The sequence below is a fragment of the Lucilia sericata genome, unplaced genomic scaffold, assembly GCF_015586225.1.
Source record: "Lucilia sericata isolate MDLA Ls3-8-SP2 unplaced genomic scaffold, ASM1558622v1 Contig000416F_arrow, whole genome shotgun sequence".
In the NCBI taxonomy this organism is placed as follows: Eukaryota; Metazoa; Arthropoda; class Insecta; order Diptera; family Calliphoridae; genus Lucilia; species Lucilia sericata.
Genome location: NW_023994433.1, coordinates 103,961 through 124,875, shown reverse-complemented (window position 1 = coordinate 124,875; position 20,915 = coordinate 103,961). Strand labels below are relative to the sequence as shown.

The 20,915-nt window shown below is 27.7% G+C and overlaps 1 protein-coding gene across 8 annotated transcripts in view; it reads right to left on the bottom strand.

The window, feature by feature from the left end:
- The window catches only part of LOC119604659 (complexin), a 328,553-nt gene that overhangs the window by 215,891 nt on the left and 91,747 nt on the right, over positions 1 to 20,915 (bottom strand). For all 8 annotated transcript variants that reach the window (XM_037957421.1, XM_037957426.1, XM_037957425.1 and 5 more), the window contains one exon: positions 7,159 to 7,189. The gene's annotated coding sequence lies outside the window, so the exon portion shown is untranslated. The remainder of the gene's footprint in view (positions 1 to 7,158; positions 7,190 to 20,915) is intronic.

Genomic DNA, 20,915 nt, shown 5'->3' with positions numbered 1-20,915 from the left:
ATATTTGTGTTTATAAGCTAATTTGGAACATTCAAGTAATTTTCTGAAGGGGACTTTGTATGGGAGCTAGGGTCAAATGTGGCCCGATCTTTATGAAATTTGGCAGGGTCATCAAGACTTCTATAAAACTTAGTTGTGCAGTATTTTACCGATATATCTGTATATTAAACATAATTATGTGCTCAGAAGCCCTTTTCGGGGGGTTCTGTTCTATGGGGGCTAGGTGAAATAATGGACCGATTTTAACCATTTTCAATAGGCTTCGTCCTTAGGTCAAATAAAACGTGCGTGCCAAATTTCATCCAATTATCTTGAAAATTGCGACCTGTACCTTGCGCACAAGGTTTACATGGACAGCCAGCCAGCCAGACGGACGGACGGACGGACATAGCTTAATCGACTCAGAAAACGATTCTAAGCCGATTGGTATACTTTAAGGTGGGTCTAGGACGAATATTTTTGTATGTTACAAACATCAGCACAAATCCAATATACCCTCCCCACTAAAGTGGTGTAGGGTATAAATATTCCGAAATTAAGGTAAAAATCAAATTATATACTCTATTATTTAAACATTTTTTAACATTCTTACTAGTGTAGGGCCATGGCCGACTAAACATATATACTTGTTTTGGTATTTATATGATATCTTAAGTTCTAATAATGGTTAAAAAAAGTTTATGGTCAGGATTAAATGCAAATCTATAAAACGGCACCCAATAACTCCTTGTCACGAAAATTAGATTTGTCATGATATTTTATTTTTAGTGTCTCTTAATTAATTTTAATTAAAAAGACAATATTTTTTTACCGTCCTATCTAAGACAAACACTGCTTTCTATAACTATTATTTCTTGTTGTGCCCTACTGTTGTCTTTCTGTGTCTATTAATAACAAATTAAAATACATTAACATTTTTAATTATTTACAAACTATTACTACTATATATAGCAGCACATTTATTAAACTATTCACACATACATTAAAATTGTTAACCCCTATTAAATAGTTACTTAGTTTTATTAGAATTAATTTCTTTTCTTCTAACTAACCCCCAATGTTTTAAAAAGAAGACACACATCTAGAAGTGGGAGTCTCAACATGCAGACAGACGGACAGTCACAGAAACATAGTCATAAATGTAAAAGGGTGACATTAATTCTTAAATTTTTATTACTTCCTATTATTACCTTGAGTGACCTCTAGAAAACCATTAAAATTCATTTATGCCATTAACAACTTCCTTTTTCAAAAGTAAAAAGAGATTTACTGCTCTTTTAAGGTTAAATTGTTGTTATCCTTGTTGTTTATATTACTCTTTTAGTTTTTTTTTTTATTTTCTACAAGGAGTGTTGTAGTATTTTATTATGAAAAAGAAAAACAAAAAACGTTAATTTATAAAAAACTCACAACTAGTTGGAACAAACAAATACTTTATTGTAATAGTTTGTTTTCCGATAAACTTGCGTGTTGATGCGAGTATGGAGAACTTTTTTCCTGTTATAAAATTTTTATGAAAATTATCAATGTTAACGTTATGGAAAGAATAATAATTTGAATTAGCAAATTAACTACCAACAACCATATGAAAAGTTATTGACTCGGAGTAAAGGTGGAGGGTTACAATTTAAATGTAATACATATTTAAATTAAAATTTATAGAAGGACATTTATTGAAAATAATTTTATAGATATATTGATTTTTTCAACTACATATTCTAAATAACATTAGTATTTGTGAAAATTTCATCGCCTATTTTCTCGTTATTTTAATCTATCGCAATTTAATTTGTTTTTGTATTTCGCATAAAAGAACATATTAATTTCTCTTTTATAGTTGTTGTAATTTTGTTTAATATATAAATTATTCGTTTTTTAATTAAATATTTAAAACTTAATATAAATATTTACTAGTTTTTGCTTTAACCTAAAACTTTTAATATTCAGCTTTTTATTTGCATTTTATTTTTCCAATTTAGCACCATGTTGTTTAAGACTGTCACCCACAGCAAATTTTTACTTTCACATGACATCGGTTTTCCTTTTTTGGTTTTTCCAAGGGAGAACAAAATTTAAAATTAAAAATTATTTTTTTCGAATAAACACATAACCACAGAAAACTAATTATAGTTTGGTTTCCTTTGTATTATTACTTGTGTATATGAAATACTAGCAGGGAGTGTGATTCTTTTGTACCAAGTATTGTTTATTAAAATGAAAAACAACAAAAAAAAAAATATAAATTGTTTTAATACGGATTTAGTATTTCTCTTTAATATTCTTCTTGGGTTTAATAAAGAAAAGTTTTATTAAAAAAAAAAAATAATAATAAAATATAAAAAACACCCATTAATTTAAACAAAAAAAAAAAAAAAAATGAAATATAATAGAATATAACAGCATCGTCATTGTCTCGTTATCATGCGAGGAATTAGTGTACAAAGCGAGAGCTAAAATATTAAAGAAGTTCTGTTCTATTAAAAATCATAAAGTTAAGACGTGACATCATTGAAAATTACGTGCAGATTTTTTAAAACAATTATGACTTTTTTAACATATATTTACAAAAAAAATTCAAGTATGTAAGAAAAATGCAATATTTACAAAATATATACGGGTGGCTCCTTTTCTATGGAGAAAATATAAGGTACTGATAAACCCACCAATAATGAAAGCTTTGTTCATTTTAAGATATATTTTTTTCGTTTCAATAGGTCAAAGAACAAAAAGAAACTTTTTTAAAGTTTATTAAATTTTTCACTCAAAGGAACCAAATTTTGATTTCATGTGAAAGGTCATTAAAGGCATAATATTCCCTATATTATAAGGAATTTTTTTTTTGATAATTTTCATATTTTTGAAATTTTTTTATTGATTTACACCAGTATTCAGTATCTCCGAAATACTGAATACGAATTATTAAAATTAACATACCATGACACTCATTTTTTGAGTGAAAACATAAAAGTCCATTCATTTGGGAAACTAGAAGAGATAGAAACAAAACAATGAAAATCTGTGATCACTTCATCTCCTAGTAAAAATCCATTTTTTGAGTAGAAACATAAAAGTCCATTTATTTGGGAAACTAGAAGAGTTATAGCCAAAACAATGAAAATCTGTGATCACTTTCATTTCCAATATAGAATCTATTTTTTGGGTGAAAACATAAAAGTCCATTTATCTGGGAAACTAGAAGAGATTTGGCCAAAGCAACGAAAATCTGTGATCAATTTCACTTCCCATATAAAATCGATTTTTTGAGTGAAAACACATAAGTCTATTTATCTGGGAAACTAGAAGAGATAGAGCCACAACAATGAAAATCTAAGATCACTTTCATTTCCCATATAAAATCGAGTTTCTGAGTGAAAACATAAAAGTCCATTTATTTGGGAAACTAGAAGAGATATAGCCAAAACAATGAAACTCTGTGATCACTTTATTTCCTAGTAAAAATCCATTTTTTTAGTAGAAACATAAAAGTCCATTTCCTGGGAAACTAGAAGAGGTGGACCCAAAACAGTGAAAATCTGTGATCACTTTCATTTCCGATATAAATTCTATTTTTTTGAGTAAAAACATAAAAGTCTATTTATCTGGGAAACTAGAAGAGATAGAGCCAAAACAATGAAAATCGGTGATCACTTTATTTCCTAGTAAAAATCCACTTTTTTTAATAGAAACATAAAAGTCCATTTATTTGGGAAACTAGAAGAGATAGAGCCAAAACAATGAAAATCTGTGATCATTTTCATTTCCCATATAAAAGCGAATTTTTGGGTGAAAACATAAAAGTACTTTTTTCTGGGAAACTAGAAGAGATATAGCCAAAACAATAAAAATCTGTGATCACTTTATTTCCTAGTAAAAGTCCATTTTTTTAGTAAAAACATAAAAGTCCATTTCCTGGGAAACTAGCAGAGGTGGACCCAAAACAATGAAAATCTGTGATTAATTTCATTTCCCATATAAAAGCGAATTTTTGGGTGAAAACATAAAAGTCTATTTATCTGGGAAACTAGAAGAGATAGAGCCAAAACAATGAAAAATTAAAGTCCATTTATCTGGGAAACTAGAAGAGATAGAGCCAAAACAATGAAAATCTGTGATCATTTACATTTCCCATATAAAATCGAATTTTTGGGTGAAAATATAAAAGTCCACTTATCTGGGAAACTAGAAGAGACAGAGCCAAAACTATGAAAATCTGTGATAACTTTATTTCCTAGTAAAAATCCATTTTTTTAGTAGAAACATAAAAGTCCATTTATCTGGGAAACTAGAAGAGATACAGCCAAAACAATGAAAATCTGTGATCACTTTTATTTCGCATACAAAATCGAGTTTTTGGTTGAAAATATAAAAGTCCATTTATCTGGGAAACTAGAAGAGATACAGCCAAAAGAACGAAAATCTGTGATCACTTTCATTTCCCATATAAAATCAAGTTTTTGGGTGAAAATATAAAAGTCCATTTATATGGCAAACTAGAAAAGATAGAGCCAAAACAATGAAAATCTGTGATCACTTTCATTTCCCATATAAAATCGAATTTTTGGGTGAAAATATAAAAGTCCATTTATCTGGGAAACTAGAAGAGATAGAGCCAAAACAACGAAAATCTGTGATCACTTTCATTTCCCATTTAAAATCGATTTTTTGAGCGAAAACATAAAAGTCCATTTATATTGGAAACTAGAAGAGATAGAGCAAAAACAATGAAAATCTGAGAACACTTTCATTTTCAATATAAATTCGAATTTTTGGGAGAAATATAAAAATCAACTTATCTGGAAAACTAAAAGAGATAGAGCCAAAACAATGAAAATCTGCAATCACTTTCATTTCCAATATAAAATCAATTTTTTGAGTGAAAACACTAAAGTCCATTTATCTGGGAAACTAGAAGAGATAGAGCCAAAACAATGAAAATCTGTGATCACTTTCATTTCTCATATAAAATCGAATTTTTGGTTGAAAACATAACAAACAATGAAAATCTGTGATCACTTTATTTCCTAGTAAAAATCCATTTTTTTAATAGAAAAATAAAAGTCCATTTATCTGCCAAAACAATGAAAATCTGTGAACACTTCCATTTTCAATATAAAATCGAATTTTTGAGTTTAAATATAAAAGTGCATTTATCTGGGAAACTAGATGAGATAGAGCCAAAACAACGAAAATCTGTGATCACTTTCATTTCCCATATAAAATCAAATTTTTGGGTGAAAATATAAAAGTCCATTTATCTGGGAAACTAGAAGAGATGAAGCCAAAACAATGAAAATCTGTGATCACTTTCATTTCCCATATAAAATCAAATTTTTGGGTGAAAATATAAAAGTCCATTTATCTGGGAAACTATAAGATCCCTTTCATTTTCCATATAAAAACGAATTTTTGGGTTTAAATATAAAAGTCCATTTATCTAGGAAACTAGAAGAGATAGAGCCAAAACAATGAAAATCTGTGATCACTCTCATTTCCCATATAAAATCTATTTTTTGAGTGAAAACACAAAAGTCCATTTATCTGGGAAACTAGAAGAGATAGAGCCAAAACAACGAAAATCTGTGATCCCTTTATTTCCTAGTAAAAATCCATTTTTTGAATGAAAATATAAAAGTCCATTTATCTGGGAAACTGGAAGGGATAGAGCCAAAACAATGAAAATCTGCGATCACTTTCATTTCCCATAAAAATCGAAATTTTGGGAGAAAATATAAAAGTCCATTTATCTGGGAAACTAGAAGAGATAGAGCCAAAACAATGAAAATCTGTGATCACTTTCATTTCCCATATAAAATCGAGTTTTTGGGTGAAAATATAAAAGTCCATTTATCTGGGAAACTAGAAGAGATAGAGCCAAAACAATGAAAATCTGTGATCACTTTCATTTCCCATATAAAATCGAGTTTTTGGGTGAAAATATAAAAGTCCATTTATCTGGGAAACTAGAAGAGATAGATCCAAAACAATTAAAATCTGTGATCACTTTCATTTCCCATATAAAATTTATTTTTTTAGTGAAAACACAAAAGTCCATTTTTCTGGGAAACTAGAAGAGATAGAGCCAAAACAATAAAAATCTGTGATCACTTTCATATCCCATATAAAATCAAATTTTTGGGTAAAAATATAAAAGTCCATTTATCTGGGAAACTAGAAGAGACAGAGCCCAAAACAATGAAAATCTGTGATCACTTTCATTCCCCATATAAAATCGAATTTTCGAGTGAAAACATAAAAGTCCATTTATCTGGGAAACTAGAAGAGATAGAGCCAAAACAATAAAAGTATGTGATCACTTTCATTTTCCATATAAAATCAACTTTTTGAGCGAAAACACAAAAGTCCACAATAAGTGAAAAGTTACACACATTTGAATAAAACCCTGTATGACCAAAATGTCCAACTTTGACCCCCTCTAAGTCCAGCAGCTATCCAATAGTACTAAGATTTGTGCAAAATTTGGCAAAATCGATTTTTTGAGTTGAGCCGCTTGATATGAAATTGTCCATACATATAAAATATATTACTTTTTTCAATTTTACACATATTTGACAAAAACCGAGATAAGTAAAATTAATAAAATATGTATGTATATGTATGCATTTCTGGTTAACAGAATTTATGAATATTGGAAATTGAGGAGTGCATTTGAGTTGGAGTACATTATATTTGGGAAAACTTTATGTATTTCAAAAATTGTCCACTGTGAGTTGTATTCGCAAACATTTTGCCTCAACTATTCATAAAAAACAATAACATACTTAGTTACTTTAATTTTCTTTTTGTTAACAAAAATATTCCTTGTGAAAAGGTTCCAAAATTGTTTAATTCTAATAATGCACACAACATAAAGATACAAATTCGAAACCAATGAACTTGTGAAGTGGATTCAACATATACTTCCTGATGATAAAAATCCTTTCGATAGTACATAATTTTTTGGTAAAATGTGTACAACCTTGCTTAATATCAATGTTCTTTTTTTGTCATTAAAATAAATTGAAAAAGAACATTAACGCGTATTTCAATTTACATATTTTAGGAACTGCCAAAAGTTATTTTTCAATCTAAAATATCATTAAACTTTTCCACATGAACAGCAACCAATAAAAAATATATATATTTTTTTCGCAAACTTACCTTAATTAGGCTTTAAAACTTCAAAAAGTATCTGTAAATAAAAAAGAAGAAAAAAAAACTCTTTAAATATTTTTTATATACATATTTTTTTAAGTTAGGCAATCTTTTTTCTTAGGGGTTTCCTCACTCTCCTTCTTTTTTCGATAACATTAAAATAATGAAATAAATAGCTTAAGGCTAAAGGAATTTATACCCACTTCATCGGAAATACTAAATAGAAAATATGTACAAAAGTAAACAAATTTACATAATTTATTGACTTTTTAACTTAAGAGTTAAACACGAGCCAAAAAAAAAAAAAAACGAAAAAAAAAAATAAATGAAAAATAACTTGAAATATAAAATTAAATAAATAAAAAAAAAAAACTTCAGCCTTAAAAATAGGGTTTATAAACCGGTTAACCGGATAACCGAAAAACCGGTTTTTATTGCATATTTCGGTTTTTCGCAAACCGGTTTTTTTAAAACATTGGTTTTCGGTTAACCGGGTTATCCGGGTTTTAAGTCTCGGTTAACCGGTTCCAAAAAAAAACAAATTTTTGGTACAAAATTGTATGTTTTCTCTGATTTTTTATTGTGGTTTTTAAACATTTTGGATAGATAATTCTAAACATTATTTCCGTTTGTGCATATGAAAACAGACCTAAGATTGTTAAACAAATGTTATGTATATAAAATGGAGATTTACAATTTCAGATAATCAGGAAATTAGTAAAAAGTTGGCATTTAAACCAATAAAAAATTAACTATTTAAACAAATTCCAACCATTATATGAAGAAATTTGTTATTTATTAAGACGGATAAATAACATTGATGGTAAAATTCAGGATGCACTTACTTGTTTACTGCGTGAGTATAATAAAAATCGAGAAGTTTCACAAACGTTCTCAAAACGGACTTTATTTATCGAAACATAAGGATTGTTGTTGCCGTCCGAGAACTTATGCTGCTGGGGTTTTTCACAAACTGTAATGGCGCTTAGGTTGATTGACAGGAAGTCAGAATGACACCTGTCAATATTCCTAAGAGTCATTCACAGTAATTTGAACAACCACAGGCGTAGCGAGCGAAGGGAGGTCACTGTCTATGTCGAGACAGTCGTCGTCTACTTCCGTTCCCGATAAATCGTCGCGAGCCTTGATAGTTCTGGACATAATTTTTGCTATTGATATAGATGGATTATATATTCAAAGGTCAATTTATCCCTCCTATGGCAACTTCCATATACCTAACGAATCAATAATATCTTCAGATCTATATAAGTTTGTTTTCTTATGATATATTAATGTGCATATCTATACTAAAAAGTGCAAATATCTTATTAAGTAATTCATAATAATGACTTTTTCAACTAAATATTATAATATTTTAAAGATTTCCAAACATTTCGGTTAACCGGTTTAACCGGTTTTTTTATACTCGGTTAACCGACAAACCGGTTTTCTAGAAATGGTCAATTTTCGGTTAACCGAAAAACCGGTTTTTCCAAAAGTCGGTTTTTTATAAACACTACTTAAAAACGATTTTTACGCATTAAACCCTTTGTTTGGTGGGGATAAAGTGAAAGCATGGACAAATTTAGATTGAAAAGTTTTACAGTTCTCTTTTTATATATGCGTGCTCTTAGGAAATTACACTCGAATGGAAAAAAATCATTAAATTATTGACTAAAGAAAAAATGGGAAAATCAACAAACCGATAAAAAGAAATCAAATGTTTTCTTTTGTGTGAATTGAAAACTTTCATAATGAATTTAAATAATGGTGCTCTCAAGAAAATCATTTACTTTATGGACCCTTCAATTTCGTTGAAAGTGTGTGTATTAAAGTTTGTCAAACTTTTTTAAATTTCTATAATTAAGTATATTCTGAATCCTACACAGAAAAAAACTAAAAATATGTTTCAATTATCAAAATAATTGTATCAAGCAAGTTTTGCACCTATCACCAAAATGATGATATCAATTATCAAATTTTTAAAAAATTTAAAAAAATACTTTTTTTTCCAAATAACGAATTAATCAGAACAATTAATATCAATAATTGAGACAAAATTTAAAATTGATTAATTCATTAATTGTATAAATTAAATATTTAATAAAAATAAAATCTAATTTTTATTAATTTATTTATCAAATGAATTAGTTTGTTTGGTAGAAAATGTATTAAAAACCAATTAAGTTGATGATTAAAACAATCAAATTATTAATTGATTACTCATAATGTTAAAGGAATGCTTGACCTTTAACAATGCGTTGAGCATTTACAAAAAATATCACTTTATTATCAAATTTGAACATATAAAGTGTCTTATAAATTGTCAGGAAACTTGAATATTATATGCCTAAAATCGTATTTACTATTTAAGAATTATAAACATTGTTAGCATAAGAAATCAAAATAAAATATTTAAAAAAAAAAAACTAAAATAGAAAAGTTGGCCAGAAAATTTTTTTCAATCAATTAAAAAACTAATTGAATCAATTAAAAATTTAATCAAATTTGTAAACTTAGGTTTTAAACAACGAGATAATTAAGACAAATAAAAAATTGCTTAAATTAAAATTAAAGAAAGAGAAAAACATGTTAATTGAAAATAAATTACTGATAATTTTTTCCGTGTATTGGATGCCAAAGTCAATTTAGCAATGTCCATCCATCCGTCTAGTTGTGGACATTATGTTCTTCAAGACCACATAGAACTTCGGGATACAATTCCTGACTGTTATTTAAAGTCTATAAATACCAAGATTTTAAGCAAAATTTCTAATTAACACCACTTTCAATATCAAACAAACTTCTTCAATTCAGTGAGTTAAAACTGTATACTTTATTTTAAGCCATAACAAAAGAAATTGGCAAAAAATGTTAGAGTAGTTACATACATACTTAGATTCAACTAGGTTTGAGTTATTCTACCTCATATTGAATATGAATTCATAACTTTAACTTTATTTAATACTTTGTGTCATCTTCATTTCCAACTTTCAACACTCGCTGCTATCATCATTGTCACCAACAAAAACTTATTATTTATTTTATTCAATATTTGCTTTTTGTCAGTTTTTCATTTATTTGCCCATAAATTTCTCATACTTTGATTTTGATCTCTTAGATATTCGTATTTAACTTGACTTTATATTTGTTTTTCGTGTCAGTTTTTTTTATATAAAAAATAAAACTTCCTTTACAATAATTTTTGTTTTCACAACTTAAAGCAGAATTTTTGAGGTAACTATGAAATGTTTCAGCTTTATAAATAAAATACCAAAAATTTAAGAAATATAAAGTACATAAATTGACAAAAGCAACATAAAAGTTTCTGTTGTGATAAAAACTTTTCACTTGCTGATTTTTATTAAACTTAAGTTTATGTATGTTCTTCACAAAAGAAGATAGAAAGAAGTGAAAAAAGGAAAGAAAGAAAACTTTCAATGTTTATTTAGTTGGATTTTGTTAAAAGGAAAATTAATATTTTTTTGTCATTTTAACAAATAAACTTTAAGCCAAATGGCCATCGTTAATTTAACATTTAACTGTATTTGATGGTGTGTTAAAATAATAATTTGTAGGTATTAAAGATTGAAAGGTCTTGGGAAAACAATGAAGAGGAATATATATAATATATATAAACTGTTTAACATGCTATAATTGTTAAAAATTGAGCAAAAATTACCAAATCGGACTTAAACTAGTAAAAGTGTTATATATTCGGCTATGCCGAATCTTAATATAAATTATCAAATCATAACCCGTAAAATTAACATGAATATCGTCGGGGATTTTCGGACTTTAATGAGGGCTTGGGTCATTAATGGAGTAGGGTCAATTATGGACCGATCCTAGTAAAATTTTACAAATAGACTTAGGTTACTATAAAACATGTTTATGCCGAATTTAACCTTTATAGACGCTTTTTTAGTCAGTTATATGCAATAAAGTCATTTTGGGGGATAGGAGAAATCGTGAACCGATATTGGCGATCTATGTAAAATTTCAGCTGTGTATCTGCTTCCATTGGACTCTATCGGGTGAGGCAGAGGGACAGACGGACGGACATGGTTAGAACGTCTTAGAATCCAATAAGGACAAAGAATATATCTACTTTATTGTGTCCCAGATGAATATTTCGATAGTGGGTATAAAAAATACTAAAGTTTTTTAATAGGCAAACTTTTCGTTCTTTAAAATATTTACGAAAACAAGTGTAGTAAGTACGCAGAAAAAACTCGGTAATGGGTTGTACTTCAATGACTACTACTTACCGTCTGCATTACTTAGAAGTACTCTAGTAATGACTTTCTTATAATCTGATATAGAAGTACTTTATTTTCGGCTTTGTCACTTTGCTTGCACATTTTATTTGATTACGACTTAAGAATTGTGTTTTACAAAAAAGAAAACAAAATTAAATTTGTATGTGCCTAGAACATTTGACTAACAAAACGAAGTCCCTGGTTCGTATTCTAGCTGGTTCTTTTTATTATTAAAAAACAAAACAACTTACTCAACAACTGTTTTGTAAGAGAAATTGCAAGTACTTCTTTAACTTCCTATTTGTAAGCGAGCGTGGAACTACTTGCCTCCAATGACATCACCGTGTTAAAATGCTAATAAAGAAGTAGTGAAAAGAGGTTTTATTAGCTTTTTAACTCATTACTTTTTAATGTAAGTTTTTCCTGGGTAAGTATATAGTCGGGCTTTCCAATTTGTTTCAAAGAAAAAATTTTTAAGTTTTTTATTATTTTTAATATATTTAAATATATATTGTCTATAACTCGTGTATAAATCAAAAAAAGGAAGATGTCCTTAAATTAATAAATAAATTAAATAGATAATATTTTTGTTATAAAAACTTTTCAAATTGTAAAATGGCTACTTCGAATATTTGCTCGTGTTTTCATTATTTATGAATCAATTTCGCTGATTTTAAATAAGAAACTATTCAGATGTCTGATAGAACTTTTTATGACTTTTACCTTGAAAAATCTGGTATATACACAAAATTTATTTTATGAAACATAAAGACAGACGGACATAGATTAATCGACCATAGCTTAAGGACCCAGAAAATATGTACATATACATACATATGTACATATAGATAGATATTACAAACGGTATGACAAAATATGTATATATGCCCTTCTCACGAAGGTGAATGATATAAAAAAATTAATATACACATTTATTTATTTTTAATCTTTTTATAAAAATACTTAATTGTGCACTATGAGTATCTGTGTAAATTAAAATACAAATAGACAATTATTCATGTTTAAAATATAAAAACAGTAAATTATTTAGCAAATTCACAGACAATTTTATCTATATATTTATTATTTAATATTTTTTCAAATGCAGAAAAAGTAAACTATTTTTATTTCTAAAAAATGCTGACATCATGCGGTATCAACTAAAGTAAGTACATCAAAAAGTTTTTAGAATATTTGGAAAAAAAATTCATAATTTTTAAGATAAATGTTTAAACTGCAATAAAACTAAGTATATTTTAAGTTTATACAGTTATTTGTATATAGTTATGTACATAAATACTGAAAAACGATTTTTAATGAATTTTCTTTGTGTACAGTCTTTACTAATAGTTTATATAAAAGATTAACACTGATTTATCATACAATTTAAATTCGTTTTTTTTGTTTATTTGCGTAAGTATGTGTATATGTAGATTTGGATATAAATACCACATAAACAAATGAGAATTATATAAATACGTATATAAGTACATATGTATATAATAATAAAATGCTAAAATATTTATTTGTATAATGTATTAGCCTCAGGCTATTATGGGAATAGAAAACGGCTAAAATTAACAAATAAAACTAATGTCGCATTTAAGAAGCTTAAATATATTTAAAATGAATAAAAGATTCAAAATAAATTATTTTGTAGAAAAATTCTTAATAAGTATAATTCTGAAGCCCATTATTACAACTCGTCAATAACTAAAGCTACACAGAGGGAAAAAGAAATATACACGCCTGGTACCAAGTTGACACCAAACTGTTTATAATTTTTCAATACCATCCCTTGTCAAAGTATATACATACGTACGACAACACTATGTAATGTTGACAACATTGCAACAATTCGTTGTCGAAATCTAAATTTTATACTCATCCGTTGTCTAAATGTTAACAAACTTGGTAAGCTCACTATTGACAAACAATCCGTTGCCAATAGTGAGCTTACCACGTTTGTTAACATATAGACAACGGATGTGTATAAAATTTAGATTTCGACAACGAATGTCAAAGAATGTTGACAACGTTGCGTTGTCAACATATTAATCTGAGATCCAACAAAATAAATTCATATAAAAATCTTCCGATTTGGATGAAATTTGTTAGTAATATTGGATAGTAGGCCAGACACAAATATTCAGCTCTATCGGTCAAGAACTGCCGGACTTAGAGGGACTCAAGGTTTAACATTTTGGTCATACAGGGTTTATTAAAATGAGTGCAATTTTTCACTTATTAGTCCTAGCAAATTATCTGAACTCCTTTAGACAATTTATGCTAGGACCAATAGGTGAAAAGTTACACTTATATGAATAAAACCCTGCATGACCAAAATTTCAAACTTTGACCCCCTCTAAGTCCGTCAATTCTTGGCCGATAGAGCTGAAAAATTCTGGCCTACATTGGTGCAAATTTCATCCAAATTGATTTTTTTAAGTTGGGTCAGTTGACACGAAATTCCCCATATGTATATTCGCGGACCTTATGAAGTTCTGAGTCAATTTAGCTTTGTCCGTCTTTCTGTCCGTTTATCTGTCTGTCTGTCGGCCTAAAATATGCTCGCGTTAAAATTATTCACTATTGTCATAACAGATTGATATTGAAAATCAGAGAATTCGGTTTACAATGTAAAAAGTTATGAGTTCAAATTTCAGTTTTTTTTCGTAACTCTTAAACAGTTTTCTCAGAAACTATCAAAAGTAATGAATTTTGTTACACAAAAAGTAGATCATTATCGGTTTATAATCACTTAAATTCGATATAAATATGTTTTTTGTATATATAAATCTATATTCAAAACTATAAACTATGATGGCAAAGTTTACGTATTAAATCAATTAAAGGTGTGATTGTTAATCGCACGGTGTATCTACAATTGACTATTTATTGTACCTTTTACATTTATAGTGCTACAATGATAAATTTGTGTTTAAGTTTTCCACATTTATTGTAAAAAAAAAAAATTAAAAAAAAACATATGTTAAATAATTTTTCAAAATTTTTATTTAACATGAAGGTATAATAAATATCACACAATGATTTATATAATATTTAATTCAAATGTCAAGGTGTCCAAAAAATATATACCGTTTATTGATTTACTATCATAAATTTAGATACAAATAAATTTCAGTAATGAAAAAAATATTTCATATTTTGAAAAAATTATTTATATACATATATAACTGATTGGAGACCAAAAACTTCAACAAAATCTATACAATTGTATACGTACATACATAAATAAATGTGTATATATCGAAATGTATGAGTACCTGTATTTTATACTATTTATTACAAATAAATTTTATTTTTTGATAAAATTTTTGTCATAAAATAAATTTAAATTTAATAAAAAATTGTGTCAGTTTTATGCATACAAACGTATACGAATATACGAATATACATACATACATACATACATTCATATGTGATATGTTAATATATGTGTATTACAGAATTTCTATATGTTAAATTTTATTACATTTGATATTTATGGACTTTTATATTACAATCTCTCAAGATACTCATAACCGAAACGCACTTATTCTACACACACAGATAAAGTGATGTGTTGCCAACACTTTTATAATAATCAAACATTTCTGCAGTTCGTGGTGACTAGTTGTTTTCATAAGCTTTGTTAATAATGTTCATATATCGATCGTATATGAATATATTCGTATATTTTCATATGCGAAAAATGACGATATATGAACATGTTATATTTATATGGACTAATATGACAATATATGAACATATATGGACTAACATATGGAATATGAAAATATATGGAGTTTATGCATAATTTTCGGATATGAACATATATGAAAATATATGCTTCTATATGAATCCATATTTGGTTCATACCTAATCTTTTTAGCTGGTTTCTTTGTTTTATAAAATCGATTCATTGATACCTTGCAAAACTACAGGGATATACATTCTTAGTAGTAAAGAAAACCATCATCATTCGACATTTCATACAGTTATGCATACCCAGATTATTATACAAACAAAAAGATAAATGTACAAAAAAAACTAAAAATATGAAAAAATATATATAAAAATTTGATGAAAATAATTCTTGACAGTTATTTGAAACTTATAAAAATGTCTTATTCACACACAAACACCATTTCATTTGTTTTTATGTGAATTGCATGTTCTTTTATGTGTGTTAAATGATTGTCAGTGATGTACAAATTATCACATAAACATATAGGTACTATTCACAATTACATACATACATATCAGATACACTGAGGTGTTTTATGTCCAACTTGTAAACAAAGTAAAGGTCGCAATGTTGTTTAGAATCGGTCCACGCTTTTTCCCAACATACAAATGTCCCTGAAAACATACTTAAATAACATTCTGAAAAAGAGTAACAAATGGTTTATCAGCATACTTTTTTACTTCGTATTTTATTTTTCCCTGCAAACACAATTTGTACGTATCAACACTACCAATTTTTAACCATTGCATTCTAAAGCGGGAGTTTCTTTACATATTCTTACGATAGTATGAAAGTACAGTCGATCATGGCCGACCATTTTATAAGGAAAACTCTTAATGACGGCTAGGGTCAAATAAGGTCCCATGGTTACGAAATTTTTATAGTATTATTAAAGTTTAAATAAAACGTAGTTGTGTCTATTTTTGCAAAATATAAGCATATTTAAGATAATTATGGTTGTATGACGATGAGGTGAAATAATGGACCGATATGAAACAAAATCAATAGGGTTTTTTTTTGTTTTAAAAGGTATGCATGGACCAAATTTCTCGAATTAACTTCAAAATTACCTCCTGTAAAGTGATTACAAAGACAGACGGAAGGACATGGCTTAATCGAGTCAAAAAACGATTCTGATTGTATGGATATACTTTGAAGTGAGCAGGTGGGATCGTACATGAGAGTTATAAACATCAGCACAAATACAATATATCCCCCACTAAAGTGATGTAGGGTATAAAATCCATTCACTTGTTTCCACTTATTTCAGGAATGAAAATTTATAACTAAGGATATATACATACATATCTATGTATGTATTCCCAGATTATGTGTTCAAGTATTAGCTCTTTTACACACTTATTTGAAAGAACAAGTGGCAAATGTCTTAAATTACTTCAACTGCAAAATATGAGATAAATTTAAAAACGAACACCAACACACAATCGCACATATTGCGAACACTTGCAAATATTTGCTGATACAAACGTATATACTACATATATAAATACATACAAATTGATTAAGAAGAAATAAACAAGACTTTATATATATTTATCGTATATATGTAATTTTTGAAAAACAGTTTACATTTTATTAAATTTAATTTGTACTTTCATCTACTTTCTTTTATTTAACTTTAAGTCAAAAGTAGTTGTAAAGATTATAATGGAAATTATTTTCTTACTTGTTTCATTTATACCATAAATTTATAGAATTTTTTGGAAAATGCGAATATTTACAGAAATCTTATACATATTTTGTTTGCGAGTGAGATTTATAGTCTTAAAGGCAAATTTAATTGCCAACACACGTAGCAAGTGAGAACCTTGCCAACTTTGAATTTCTTGTACACTGTTGTTTGTTTGGATTTGTGTTTTTTTTTTTGGGGGGGGAAGGTTAGGGTTTGTGCTTGTTTTGTTTACGCGCTGCCAGGGCAGGAGAAAATAACTCACTTTTGTTGGCATAAACAAACTTAGGAACGTTTTTCTTTCCTGTTTTGTGGGAAATTATACGTTTCAAATACACATTCACAAATACTTGCATGTAGAACTTTAAAGTTTAAATTTTAAAGTATAGAAGTTTTGTTTGAATTTAGTTTCATCTTTTGAGGGGGGGCAAATATTTAAAGTTGATTTAGAGCAAAAAGTTGAACAACAGAAAATTTAAGAGAAAAGGTTTTCTTTTGGCAATTGTGTAGCAAAATAAAGAAGCTATAAGCTAGTAAGCAGAATTTGGTATTTGAGAATCTTAAGTACCCTTCCTACATACATACGTAAAGATATGGCCAGATTTTATGTAAATTTTTGTGAAGTTTATTTATATGTATTTCGATTTTTATGTCTGTTTTTAATGTTTTTAAATATAAACAGAATTTGATAATCATTTTGTTTTATAATACATGTATAATTTGTATGTTAAAAGCGGGTCAATTGTTACTTATTATAAATTCTATCAATATTTCGTATTTTTAACTCAACAAAACTCGAAGAGATTAAACAAAAAAAAAAAAACTAGAACTAGAACGATGTATTTAAGCAATTTATTGATTAAAAAAATTTCTAAAAGATTTTTTTTATGGGAGTTAGGGTCAAATATGGGCCGATCCTCAACAGATTGGGAAGAGGGATGTATTTTTATATAAAGGTTAGTTATGCAGAATTTCATCGCGATACTAATGGTTATAAGTACATTTCTGGACTTTAATATATTTTTTAAAGGGGGGTTTGTATGAGGGCTGGGGTCAAAGGACGGCCGATCACTATAGAAATTGACATAGTCATTTATGCCTTATAAAACTAAGTTGTGCCAATTTTTGGTGAGATAGTAGTATATTCGACGTAGTTATGAGTTAAAACCCAAAATCGGAAGGTGAATTTGTATGGGGGCAAGGTGAAATAATGGGCCGATTTAAACCATTTTCAATAGATTGAAATCGTCCTTGTACCGAAAATTTATCAATTTTATCAAAATATCTTGAAAATTGTGTCCTGTAGCTTTCGAGAACAGCCATATCTTAATCGACTCAGTCGATCAGTATAATTTAAGGTGGGTATAGGACCAATATTTTTATGCGCTACAAACATCAGCAGAAACGTATTATACCCTCCCCACTACAGTGGTGTAGGGTAAAAATATATTCCTACACAGAATAAGAACCGGTGGCGTAAATGAATAATATCAGTGGACTTTGTAAAGCATGGATTGCAAATAGTTCATAATTTAAAAAAAAAACATAATTTCCCGAAATCAATTCTCGAAATATGTATGTTTCTCAGAGTTTTAAACCCCAGTACTATAAAATGTGTCATAATATAGTCTACTCTTGTATAATTTCCTATTTGTTATTCCGTTTGTAATAGATCGAAACATTGTTCGTAGATACAAAAAATCTCAAAAATATATTCTGGATTCTAAAACGATCTAGACATGTCTATTGGTGTGTCTGTCTGACTATTGAAATCATGAAAAGTTCTATGGACCACTTTAGTTTAGAGGGTATATTGGGTTTTTTTGTCCGTCCGTCCGTCTGGCATGCTGACTGTCCATGTAAACCTTGTGGGCAAGGTACAGGACGCAATTTTCAAGATACTTGAATGATATTTGGCACACACGCTTTTTGGCCCAAGGATTAATCCTATTGAAAATGGTTAAAATCGGTCCATTATTACACCTAGCCCCCATATATATATCACAGAAAAAACTAAAAATATGTTTCAATTATCAAAATAACTGTATCAAGCAAGTTTTGCACCTATCACCAAAATGATGATATCAATTATCAAATTTGTAAAAAAAATTACAAAAATACTTTTTTTCCAAATAACGAATTAATCAGAACAATTAATATCAATAATTTAGACAAAATTTTAAATTGATTAATTCATTAATTGTATAAATTAAATATTTAATAAAAATAAAATCTAATTTTTATTAATTTAAATGAATTAGTTTGTTTGGTAGAAAATGTATTAAAAACCAATTAAGTTGATGATTAAAACAATCAAATTATTAACTGATTACTCACAATGTTAAAGGAATGCTTGACCTTTAACAATGCGTTGAGCATTTACAAAAAATATCACTTTATTATCAAATTTGAACATATAAAGTGTTTTATAAAATGTCAGGAAACTTGAATATTATATGCCTGAAATCGTATTGACTATTTAAGAATTATAAACATTGTTAGCATAAGAAATCAAAATAAAATATAAAAAAAAAACTAAAATAGAAAAGTTGGCCAGAAAATTTTTTTCAATCAATTGAAAAACTAATTGAATCAATTAAAAATTTAATAAAATTTGTAAACTTAGGTTTTAAACAACGAGATAATTAAGACAAATAAAAAATTGCTTAAATTAAAACTAAAGAAAGAGAAAAACATGTTAATTGAAAATAAACTATTGATAATTTTTTCTGTGTAACAGAACCCCCGGAAAAGGGCTTCTAAGCTCATAATTATGTTAAATATACCTGAATATTGATAAAAATCGGCATAACTAAGTTTTAAGTCTTGATGACCTCGCCAAATTTCATAAAGATCGGGCCTCATTTTACCCTAGCTCCCATACAAAGTCCCCTTCAGAAAATTACTTCATTGCCAAAAATTAACTTATAAGCACAACTATCGCGATGAAATTCAGCACAAATAAATATTATATAAATATAAATAAATTCACAAAACTTTATCGGGTTTGGTCCATATTTGCCCCTAGCCCCCCATATAAAGCCTCTTTCAGAAAATTAGTTTTTCATCCATAAATTACTTAAATGTATCGGAACAAGGTAATATTAAAGATAAATGCTTTATTATGAAAAATAATTCACATATAATATTCATAACTGGTGTAGGGTATCATATGGTCGTCACGCCCGACTATACTTTCTTTCTTGTTTGGAATTGAAAATGTTGTAAACATGAAAATTTACACAGTTATGTTCTATACCCCGTAATTTTTATGGTGACCATGAGACTATATAGCATCCGTATAAGGTATCATTTTACGTTCATAATAGGCAGCGATTAAATTCATTCTTTTAGAACCAAATTTATCTACAAAGCCTCACATGTATCGTTCTGCTGCCGTCCATAACCTTTTACACTAATTAGCTTATTCTTAACAAATCGTTCAAATACTATATTATTAAGATTAAAGTCCGTAAAGATTATATATTCTATGAATTTATCAGTCTTTTAGTGTTGTAGAGTCAGATCCAAAATTGGCCCAAAATCCCTATAAACTCCGAATTAACATCAATATATGGTAATAGCTTTCAATGTAATGTATATCCAATAAATCATTAAACCGTGGTAATATACATGTGACCAAAGAATCCATTCATGAATTTATGTCTATATTCGCTTAAAATTATAGACATTTGCCATAGCCGAATACAAATCTTATTTAAAAGAATTATTCCATTATATATGTATGTATTGGAAAAATATTATTCCAAATAATTACACTTTTGTTAATTATTGATTGCACTGTCAAAAAATTTCCTTAAATTTCGCTCCCCCATGTAATAATTTGGTGTAGCGTAAATTTATTCATTTAAATTAAATACTGTAAATAATTTAAAATTGCTTTATAAATATTTAAAATTTCTATGAATTTTGCTATGTTTTTTATGTATTTTTCATTTACAATTATTTTTATAAAAATTTTTGCTTTAGTTTTGCACAAATTACACACGTTCGAAATTGTATCGAAGAAAAAAAAAGATGAAAAAGAAATGAAAAGGAA